Below are 12,162 nucleotides of genomic sequence, written 5' to 3' on the forward strand. Positions count from 1 at the left end.
ATTCCAACGATATGAATATACAAGAATACACAAAATATTGGAGAAACCGAACAAGGAATATAACTCACAAAAATATTCCGGAATTTAATTCACAAGTATATTTTGGTAAATAATATTTTGGACACCAAGGAACAAAAATATGATTTTTACAATTACTTCAAGAATATATCATATTTTGATAAGAGAAAAATATATTATTTTTGGCAAGTATAAATACATATTTTTCTTGTAAATTTTAGAAGATGTATTATTTTTCAAAGAAATATATATTTTCTTAAACACACATGAAATACAATATTTTTGGGGTGAAAGATATATTTTCTCAAATAAACATGAAATATATCATTTTTGGGGAAAAATAAGTGTATATATATTTTCCAAGTTAGACTTGAAAATATAATATTTTTGGAACTTATGAGAAAATACAAATATTTTTGCCAAAGAAAAAGTATAAATAATTTTTCTAAATAATATTTATTACAATATATATTTTGGAATATATATTGTTGAACTTTTATTAAAGATAATATTCTGGAAAAATTAATACGAAATTAAGTATAAAAAATACTTAATAAATACAATATATAAAATACGTATTCTCGATCGTATAAATACACTCCAGAATACGAACCCCATACGTGGCAAAATATACAAATACAAGAATACAAATACACCCATCCTTGGGAAGGAAATACATGTACAAATACTCGAAAAGTATTAAGTTAAAATATATTGTTTTAACAATTATTACAAAAATTTAATAATTATAAGTTAAGTTAAAATATTCATTATTTTAACAAATAATTATATAACTTGGAATAATATTGAAGACACAAAGAACGTAACTCGAAGACACTAATACTAAATCAAGGCACGACCCACTCGGCTAATGAACCTTAGTACGTTGTAGGTAGTCGTGTACGCCAGGCGAAGCTTTGAGTTACTGTGATTACGAAGAACGCAAAGCTGTGAGTTCATGTCCCCCTTTTCTTTTAACTGTTTTCAATTTTATAACTACGGGGGTGAAGTACATGTTACTAAATGCTTACAAACAATTACAAATGGTATGGTTAGCTAAGGAAAATACTGTTAGATCATGTGAAAGGGTAGGCGCACTCTTAAGACCATTAATCCTCGTTTTAGGACCGAGGGACATGAGTGATAGATCTATTTAGATGTAGCAAGCCCACACCCATGTGGACCGGGGTCTTGGCCCATGAGGTGTGTAGGATCGATTGCTGACCCGAACGAGTCGTTCAGAGGTTGTCTCTTACAATTCAGATGCGGAATAATAAGAAAAGCAAGTAGATATAGCTAGTACTTCTTCCTAACTGCTTGTTTTACTGATTTGAAATGATTTACAGCTCAATCTTCACACCGGCAGAGCTTCGGCGTGGAATACAAGGCATCACTTACTGAGGATCGCTCAAGCACACCTATATATAGTGTCTTGGGTCCGCTAATGTGGACATGTAAAACCTATACAAACTCTTGTTTTCTCGTATTTCGTGCCCTATGCTATACAATACAATGCAAGATCTGATCCTAGACCCTTAGACGGAATCAACAGATGTAGTGCACCAACAGACTCCCCCTCAGATGTTGATGGAGTCGCCAACACACCTTGACTGTAAAACTGTGTCTTCACTACTGCAGTCTAGATCAGTCTCTGGGCTTTCTTTTTTTTCAATCTTCAGACTCCCCCTCTCGACTTACTGGCCTTCATTTGTTCTTCAGTAACATCTTTAGGATCTTTGTCTGGCTTTAAAACACTCTAATTCTCTTGATCAGATCTCTTGATTCCTTAAGTTCATCAGCATCAACAGTTGACATGATCTTTAGAATCATACTCTGGTCTTCACAAGCTTTCAGAATCTATCAATCTGACTCTAACCGAAATCTTCAAAATTGATTTCCAGGATCGAAACTTGGCTACCTGCACAATCTCAACCTAGAAATAAATTTCTTTCACTAACATTTCAAATCACTATATACTAACACATAACTCTTCCTCAAAACAACTTATGATGAACCACTTGAAGAAGATTAGAATTAATGAAAACAATTAGATTTACACAAACACTCCCCCTCAAATTCTGCTCATCATGTTCAGCATTTGGAATTTTGAAAATCAATTTTTCAACGTCAGTTGTCGAAAATCTTTTTGATTTTTTCAAAATTTAAACTAAAACACACTAAAATCTTTTTGGATTTTCTGAGAGATATTACTAGACACCACTTCAAAAACATACAGAAATGTAATATTTACAGACAATATTTTTTGTGAGTTCGTGCAAGAGGATCATATCAGTTTATGAGACAAATCACCAACACCGTTAAGCTTGATTTCATTTTAAGCTTTAAACAATTTACCTAGATTGTCAGTATGTTTGTCCTCTTAAATTCTCAACACAAATTTCAATCGATTCGAGATACGATATTAATGTTTTAGAGACTTAAACTTAATTGTGTATCACTCCACTTGAATATACTCCCGTATCCAGATCCCAAATATTCAGTCTTACAGGTGAGTATAACACAGCTGATATCTGTAAAGGGGTTAGATGCGAAACCGTGAGAGCTCAGGTCAGAACTTCCGTTCAGCAGAGAGATGACGGCTCGACTTTTGGTGGGTCCCCTTTAGAGGATCTTTTTGCATTTCAACAGCAGCGACTATCAATTTTATTGTTTCATCAGCATGCTGAGGGCGAAGCTTATGTTTCAAAGCTTTAGCAGAAAGTATTATCCGGAGACTAGGTCAGTACTTCCATACAGCAGAAGTCCCGGGATAATACCCCATATATCACTGAGTATAAAGACCTAGTATCTCAGAATATGTGACCTTTCAAACAAGATTTCGGGGGTTACCCATATATTCAAGAATAGTTACCCACGAATTAAGCAAGTTTGAATTAGGTTTATATCTCGTTTCAATTTACTAAATGTGCGAAAATCTACTGACACATCTGTAGTAAGATTGTTTAACACTTTTTAGACTTTACATTTCTTTAGCGTGTCGTGATAGTCCACTGATGTACTATTATTTCCTCTTTTTCGCAACAAAACTCATTTTCGAATTTTATCATGTTTTTGGCTTTTTCAAATTTTCAAATGTTTTTGGATTTTCTGAATTATCATGTTTTTGGCTTTTTCAAATTTTCAAATGTTTTTGGATTTTCTAAAATTTCCCTACTCCCCCTAAAATGCAAACACATTTTAACGAAAATTTGAAAACTTCTAGATTCTTGACCTACTAGAAACATAAAAACAAACTGTACAGAAACTTGACAACTGACACTGAATCACATTAAAACGCCATTCACTATGCATAAACAATCTGAACTCCCCCTTTCACAAATCATTTTCTCATTTAGATTTCAAAACACTTAAGTTTGTTTTAATCAAAATGATTTTTCTGGAAAATGAATTTGTGTTGATAACAACCACTTGTAGGATTATCAATTTTAAGAACGGGGATGTGGTTCATCATCTTGTCTATCTTTTGCCATGAATAGTAAATCAAGTACAATTTAATGTCCCTGATTTACCATTTGCATTTAATAACCTTCTGTACCACTTGTAAATGTAATTACTTCAAAATATCAAAACATCTCAAAATTTAACCACAAATACCACTTGTGAGATCAAGATTACCACTTGTAGATACCCAAAAAACTACCAATTGTAGGAATGTTACGTCTACATCACCATTTTACCAATCAAAATGCCGATTCCTGCTTCGCAATTACCCACCTGGAAGCTCCGGCGTAGTCCTTTCACTTGTAAAAAACATCCAAACATGAATCACAATCATTCAAACACACATATCATAAACCAGAATGATGCCGATTCCTGATCCACGATATAAACTTGGGATCTCTGGCATAGTCCTTTAACTATTATGGGAAACAAACTTCCCTCCAAGTCTTCTCAGACTTGAGGGCTTTCAACTCTTCAGCTGTAGGGTTGTATGTCGCCTTTTTAGTTGTGTAAAAATCTTTTACTCCTTTAGCTCTCCCACTCAACATTTTCCCAAATATTTTCTTAACATTTCCGTTGAATGTTTTCTCGACATCAAATTCTTTTTCATCATCATAAAATTGGTTTGAAATTTCAATTTTACCAATTTTCTTTTTAACCTCTTCAAACTTCAGTGATGGAAAAACATCATCATTCACTGAAACTTTCTCCACAACTTGTGGCTCTTCTGGCTTTGTGGAACCAGATTCATCGCCGACCTTTTCTTCTACCTTTTTTGCAACCCACACTTGGTTGTCTTTTCCTTTCCTTTGGTAAAAATGTTTCTTTGAACATTCCCCAACCTCATTTTTCGAATTTTCAAAAATTTTAGATTTTTCAACAACTTTTTCTTTCAACTTCTGAGAAGCTCCCTGTTTTGCTTTGATATCTTTCGGACAATCCGATGCAATGTGACCAGCTTCATTGCATTTAAAACAGGTTTGAGCATTTCTCGGATGAAACACTCCAGTTCCATTCCTTCTCCTCTCAGCAAGAAACTCTTTGTTAGACTGTCTCCAAAATGGTTTCTGCTGTTCATCTTCCGAGCTTCCACCTGATACAAATTCAGTGTTTGATTTAGAAATTTTCTCATTTTTATGATTTTCTGGTGGAACAAAACCTAAACCTTTCTTTTTGTAGCTATGATTCTGGTTGAGTTTCTTTGAAAAACCAGAACCAGAATTATAACCTTTTTTCTTGTTTAGACGTTGTTGTACTCTTGAAGTATATTTTTTAGGTTTTTCAAAATTTTTCAAAACTTTTAATTCAGGAATATTAACCTCTATTAGTTTAAAAGTTTTGTTGATTAATTCCGTTTTGATACTCATTATCGGAAACTCTTTGTTGTAATATAATTTGTCAGAACCATTCAAAGTATACACAACTTCGAATGTTTCATCATTCAAATCTGCCTTTGATAACAAAACTTCTTTACTATAAGACCGTTTAACCGATGAATTTTGACTGTTGACTCACGACTTTGGCTTTTCAGACTCAGATTTCGACTCTGTCTCCTCATCAGTATCCAACACCTGATCGACCACCTTTTTGATTAATTCAGACTCATGATCAGTATCGGATGAGGTAAACGTCACATCAATGTTTTCTGGTAAGACGTCAGTTGTGTCGGTTTTAAGCTTTATATTGACTGCTTTTGCAAGTTGCTCCTCATTTGGTTTCCTAGGTGAATACCTATCCCAAATTGGAGGCGGACACTTGTTATAGCTAACAGTTGTTTTCTTACCACAGTCTTTCTTTTCTTTCGGCTTCTCGTCATGAAAAGCTTCCATACCTGCAACAGTTGGATAAACACGATCAATAAGATAATCAGAGGTAGAATAACTCAACAATAACCTCCTAATTCTCTCATTTTCAATCTTTTCAGTTTCCAACTCTTGCTTCCATTTGGCACTCTCTTCAATGTAAAAATTTATAGCTTTTTGTTTCGACATTAAAGTTGCATTCATCATTATCAGCGCCTGTTCTCTTTCTGAGTTTGTTGTTTGGAGACCAGTTACAGTTTTGTTCAACACATCGTACGATTCCTTCACATAATTGAGATTGAACAATAACTGCTCTTTCTTTTTCCCGTACTCAGCTATGATGTCATCTTTTGCTGCACATTCTTTGCAGGCTTCCAAACACTTCTCACATGGCTTGACGACTTCAACAACTTTTTCAACTTCGACTGTTTTTACAACTTCAATCACTTTCTCTACTTCAATCACCTTTTCTACTTCTTTCTCTACCTTGATAACCTTCTCATCAACACTTTCAACATTCTGAATATCACCTTCAGATTCAGATTGTTGTTCTTTTGCAGCTTGTTTTTCTTTCAGTTTCTTCATTCTTTCTACCAAATAAAAATGAAAATTTTCAGGAAACAAATGAGATTTTGCAATATTTATGTGTTCCTCTTTCTCATCATAACTGCTGCTGTTATCAGGTGATTTATCAAAGTGTACAGATTTATCAGAATCACTATCTGATATATCAGAATCAGATGGTGTTTTGTCAAAAACAACTTCCTTTTCTGGAACATTTTCATTTTGCTCAAGTTCATCTAAACTTTGTATGCTATCATCTGAGTTATCTGAAACATCTCCAGAGTGTTCTGAAAGTTTATCAGTACTGTCTGAGCTTTCATCAGATGACATAGACTTTTCATCTTCACTTTTCACATTCTCTCCGATAGATCTCATCCAAGTAGCAAACAAATATGGTTCTCGGACAATTTTGGCAATGAAGGCTTTGAACTCTCCCTTCTTATCCACAAACATATCCCAACTGAAACCTTCAGGTAGTTTCTCATCATCTTGATCGATAATGCGTGCTTCTGTGGCTTCAGATGATATGTAATCACTCCAGCTGAAATCTACCAAACATGTTCTCTTAGGATCTTCAATCTTTCTCCCATGAGCAGTCTGAGGTTCTTGGGATTGTCCAACTTGCTGATAGATAGCTTTGCGATAATAATCATCTTTCCCAAATGGATTATGTGCTCCACTAGCTTCTCTTCCTTTGCATTCCCGCTTGAAATGGCCTTTTTCCCTGCATCGAAAACAAGTAACTTTAGATTTATCAAAACCTAAAGTTGAAACATGAGCATCTAAAAAGTCATTTCTCCCGGTAATGGTTTTGAATTTCTCAGCCCGACGAAGAACACTTGCAAGACACCATTTGATATCCATAAGTTCCATTTCCTCAGCGTCTATTTGATCGTAATCCTCTTTAGTGAGCATAGGATTCCGATCCGACCAGCCACTAGACCTTCTTAGGATAGCAGAACTGAACCCAGAAGTGCCATATGATCTTTCGCAGTGTCTTTAGAAAAGCTTTGACCTTCTGGAAGGTTGAGAGCTATGTTGCATTGAATCACATATCCGTTTCTAGTTTTTGTACTCTGAGACTGAAAATTAGTGTTAGTCTCTTTTGGATTTACACTCGGAAACGATGAAAACCCGCTGCTACTCTTGTTAGAACTCTGATCAGCTTTCTCAGATGAGTCACCAGCACTGAAAGTTGTTTGAATTTTCGGACTTCTTTCAGACTCAGTCGCTGGAATACTACCACGATAATACATCTTCACATCCGGTTGACCACTCGGACTATTCATCCTCGCGATCTTTTGCTGTTCAAGATCTTGACTTTCTATTTTCTCAATGAACTGTGAGATCGTCAACCCATCGTACACACCCGTATTCTTCAAGATCATCAAATATGTTCCCCACTCTTTCTGAGGTAATGCGTCAGCCAATTTATCCACCCATTCCTCACGACCTTTTTCAACTCCCAACATCGATAACGATCGCACCAGGTGACAATATCTTTCAATCAATTTCTTAGTATCCTCTCCTGGCAAACTACTAAACAGATCGAACTCTTTCATTAACAAAGCTTTCTTACTTTTGATCATATTTTCACTTCCCTCAAACTTGACTTTTAATGCATCCCAAATAGACTTAGCAGTTTTGTCGTGTTGCAACCAAATGAATATATCTTCTTTAATAGCTTGCTGCAACAAACTGATCATCATTTTCTCAGCTCTATACATTGCTCGTTCTTGCTCAGTAAACTCGGATATCTCTTTAATAACTTGTAACTCTGTTCGAGGTAATGTGTACTTCTTCAATATACACTCCCACGATCTAAGATGGTTTGCTTGAACCCAGTTTTCAAACCTATCTTTCCACCCATAGTACTCCTCAATGCTCATCAATCTAGGGGGCTTTTGAGTCGTTCCCGTCTCATTTTCTAAGTTCATTGCTTGAGCAATTGCGGCTGGAGTAGTCGATGTAGCAAATTTGTTGTAAAATTCAGAATTCATATTGACTTAGCACAATTTTCAAAACAACTGACAGAAAAGCGAATCAGAAATATCCTTTGAAGCGATACAACAATAATGTCCGTTTGAGCGGACTAGAAAAAAATATACACTCGAGCGGTCCAGAGATTAACTTTCGAGCGGTCCAAGATTGAACTAAGAACGATCCAGAAGTAATCACTCGAGCGGTCCAGAGAATATTCTAAGAGCGGTCCAAACTAACAATTTTGAGCGGTTCAGAATCTATCTTACGAGCGATCCAAAATCTGTCTTTCAAGCGGTCCAAGAATGTTCTAAGGGCGGTCCAGAAATGTTCTAAAGGCAGTCCAGAAATGTGAACTACGAGCGGTTCACGATGACGTCATTTGAGCGATCCACATTCCGAACATGATTTGGTCCATAAAACCTTCGAATTTTGTCTTCAAACTTTCCAGGGTTTGTCTAAGTACTATTGCGCACAGTATGTGAGTTTTTGAACGAATTTCAACTGTGAAATCTCTCGGAAATGAGAAAAGAAGGTGTAGAAGTGAGAAGAAACAATGAAATCCGGCTATAATCTGCAGAAAACCTCCTCCCAAGCTTTGATACCACTTGTAGGATCGATTGCTGACCCGAACGAGTCGTTCAGAGGTTGTCTCTTGCAATTCAGATGCGGAATAATAAGAAAAGCAAGTAGATATAGCTAGTACTTCTTCCTAACTGCTTGTTTTACTGATTTGAAACGATTTACAGCTCAATCTTCACACCGGCAGAGCTTCGGCGTGGAATACAAGGCATCACTTACTGAGGATCGCTCAAGCACACCTATATATAGTGTCTTGGGTCCGCTCATGTGGATATGTGACACATGAGCGGTCTAGAATTGTACATAAAAGCGGCCCACATATGACACATAAGCGATCCAAACACCTAAAAACCCTATGAGCGATCCTAGACTATAAAACCTATACAAACTCTTGTTTTCTCGTATTTCATGCCCTATGCTATACAATACAATGCAAGATCTGATCCGAGACCCTTAGACGGAATCAACAGATGTAGTGCACCAACAAGGTGACTAAGTCTTACAGCCAGAGGCCCGGTACAAAATCTGCTAGGTTTGAGCCTTCCTACGCCGTTTCACACATGTTAATGTATTAGCTACACATTAATTGATCTGTTCCTTGTTGCTTCATACCAGTTTACAAATACATACATACTTACTTACAAATGCTTTAAAGGACGACTCATGCACACATACAAAATCACATGAACTCGCTCAACTTTTGTTAATATTTTCAAACTACATGTATTTCAGGAAATTAAGTATGGATCTGGCGGGCGTTGAAGTTTTCAAGTCATGTCTCTAATAAATAAAGGTGTCATCCGAAGTCGAAGGGTTTTGGTTATGTATTTTATCTTGGGTGAAATACATGGCTCGAAACCTAGGTTGTTAGTGTCTTTTGTTAAGTCCAGATTGAAAATTAAGAATTGGATTGTTATGTACTAGTAATTGAAGTCTTGTTTTGTGGTTAATCAATGACGATTGTAATATTTCGAAACTTAATTTATGGATGACATCAGGGTTTCATCATATAGATGTTTGTTATGGTTGAATGCAATGGTATTAAGCAAGTCACACCCAATTCATGCTTCCGCAAAAGTTAGGGTGTGATAGTTTTGTATCAGAGCTTCGATTGTAGCGAACTAGGATTCCTTCTCACGTCTAGACTACAATCCTTAGGGCTCTCACGAAAATATTTCTACAACATGTTTTCATTGCATACACGAAAACGCCCAGATCCAAGAAACAAACATTTTTATATATAAAAGACACGAAACACATTTCAAGGTTTATGTTTGTAGTTCAGTCTGAGAGACTGGGTGATTCAGTCTGAGAGACTGGGTGTTTAGTCTGGGAGACTAGGTAGTTCAGTCTGGGAGACTGGGTGGTTTAGTCTGGGAGACTAGGTAGTTCAGTCTAGGAGACTAGGTGGTTTAGTCTGGGAGACTGGGTGGTCTAGCCTGGGAGACTAGGAAGGATAGAAAGGATTTGTGAGGACTGATAAGGATACATGATTTCATAATACATTGTCTTAAATTGCATGCTAAGTAATATTGGTTGATATATGTGCATATGTCATGATTGCTATATTACAGGCACTATGTCTTCATCCGAGAGCGGATTACCAGATGTTGATGACCCTATGGCCCTCGCCTCTGATAGCGAGAGTACACCTGAGCCCGAGATACTTACATACGACACTGAGAGTGACCCAGACATGATATCCGACGGCGAGGACGACTTCCAGCCGTTCGTGTTGCCCGACTTTGGCTATGATTTACCGCTTGCTGATGGCATTCCAGGCGAGGATCCTTTTATTGTTCCCACCCAAGTCCATGACCATCTTATCATTGATCATCCCACCATTGGACACCCTAGTAATGAGCACATCGTGGCTCCGATCCTCGCTCATGTTCCTCTTGTGGCCACTCCTCTCGAGGACTTGCCTTTTGACGATTTGATTGATGTTGACGTTGATTTGTTTGTTGATAGTCCTCCTGATGATGCCCATGGTGATGGAAAGCTAGATGAGGATGTTGTTGCTATTCCACTTTTTGAGATCCCTGTTATTGAGATTTCCTCTGACTCTAGTTTACACTTTGTCTGAGATTCCTTTGAGTCTGTGACGTCTTCCGCCTTGCAGGCAGTTGGATTGCGACGTTATGCCACTGATATTAATAATGATGCAGCCATGCCAGCTGCACCATCCCCTTCACACGAGCTTGAGCCTGGTCTTGAGCCATATTTTGCTCCTAATGATCAGCCCGATACTGCACCTGCTGATCCTGAGCCTTTACCTGATCATGACCCTATTCCTTTTGGCATACCTGACATTGTACCCCTCATAACTGGTCCAATTCTTGCACCTGTAGACCCTCCTGTTGTTGAGCCATTTGTTCCTCCACCTGCACCTGCACCCGCTAATGTTGCTCCTTTTCAATCTGTGGAGTCTGATGTTCATCGTGTAGATCTACCTATCATTTACTTGCAGGACATACCCGCACCCCGTCCCGGAGAAGGTACTTCAGGCCAGCATCCTAGTCATGATCCCTATGTTTCAGCAGCTTTTCCACAGATCCCACAGTCTGCACCTTTTGCTCCTTTTACTTCTTCACCAACTGATGAGTCATTCCGAGGGTCCCCTCCGTATTCCATGCCTACCTCAGACCCCTACCATCCCTCACATTTTGTTGGTTATACACAGGATGAGTTACTTTACTCGCTTCAGCTTCGATTTCAAGTTATGAGTCGCAGAGTCTGAGAGCTTGAGTCGATACCGCGTGCTTTACCATGTCTTTGTCAGCATGCTTCCATTCCCCCTCGTTCATCACCGCCTCCTTTTGCACGTCCACCTGCTCCTCTTACTCCTTTCCCAGAGTTTGACGCTCGATTTCTTACCGTCGAGCAGCAGGTCTGTTATTTGCTTCGTCACGTGCACAAGCTCGAGGAGGAGCTCGCGCATGTTCTCAGTTTGATTTTCCTCCCTCCTCCTCTTCCGCCATCAGTAGAGTAGGTTTTTGGTTTTATGCAGATGCATTACCTGTGATGAGAGCACCACCATTGAGCTGAGCTTGTGAAGCCTTTTGGAGATCACTTTAGATTGTATGATCTTTGTAGATTGGTAGACTTGTTGGACAAGGGTAGTGTGACCCTGTGTTCCCTTTTGATATGATACACTTTGTAAAACATGTAACAATATTTTGTGATCGATGATTAATGAAAGCCCAATCGTCATGTTCTCATTAAACATATACATCAACAACGTGCTTGTTTGTTACGTTCTCATTAAACATATTCCCAATTACTTGATTTTGCTATGATGGTGCTGATGTTTGATTGATTGAGAAGATGATGTAATATGTGTACGTATATACGACCTCTAAACAACTATATACATTCCCTGAACAAATAAGGCCTGACCAATCCGAACTTCTTCTTAGAAGATGTCTCATCAAGAGATCATTCGGCTGACCAAGGCAGAATGGCAAGCGCACGTCTCACGGGCCATAGCTCGGCACGAGGTTCTTCGCTAGAGACGCAGTGAAAGTACCTCAGGGAATAACCCACCTAACGGTAATGTTTAAGTCACCTAAGACACATTACAATACTTTTGGACAATTCCAAGTGTGCTTTGCTAATGCTTTTTGTGATGGTGATTGCTTGGGTACAGGTTGTACCTACAAGCAGTTTTTGGACTGCAAGCCTCTGAACTTCGATGGCACTGGAGGTGCCGTAGCTTTTGTGAAATGGGTCGGAAATATGGATTTTGTTTTGC

The sequence above is a fragment of the Helianthus annuus genome, chromosome 13 (genome assembly GCF_002127325.2).
Source record: "Helianthus annuus cultivar XRQ/B chromosome 13, HanXRQr2.0-SUNRISE, whole genome shotgun sequence".
NCBI classification, from domain to species: Eukaryota; Viridiplantae; Streptophyta; class Magnoliopsida; order Asterales; family Asteraceae; genus Helianthus; species Helianthus annuus.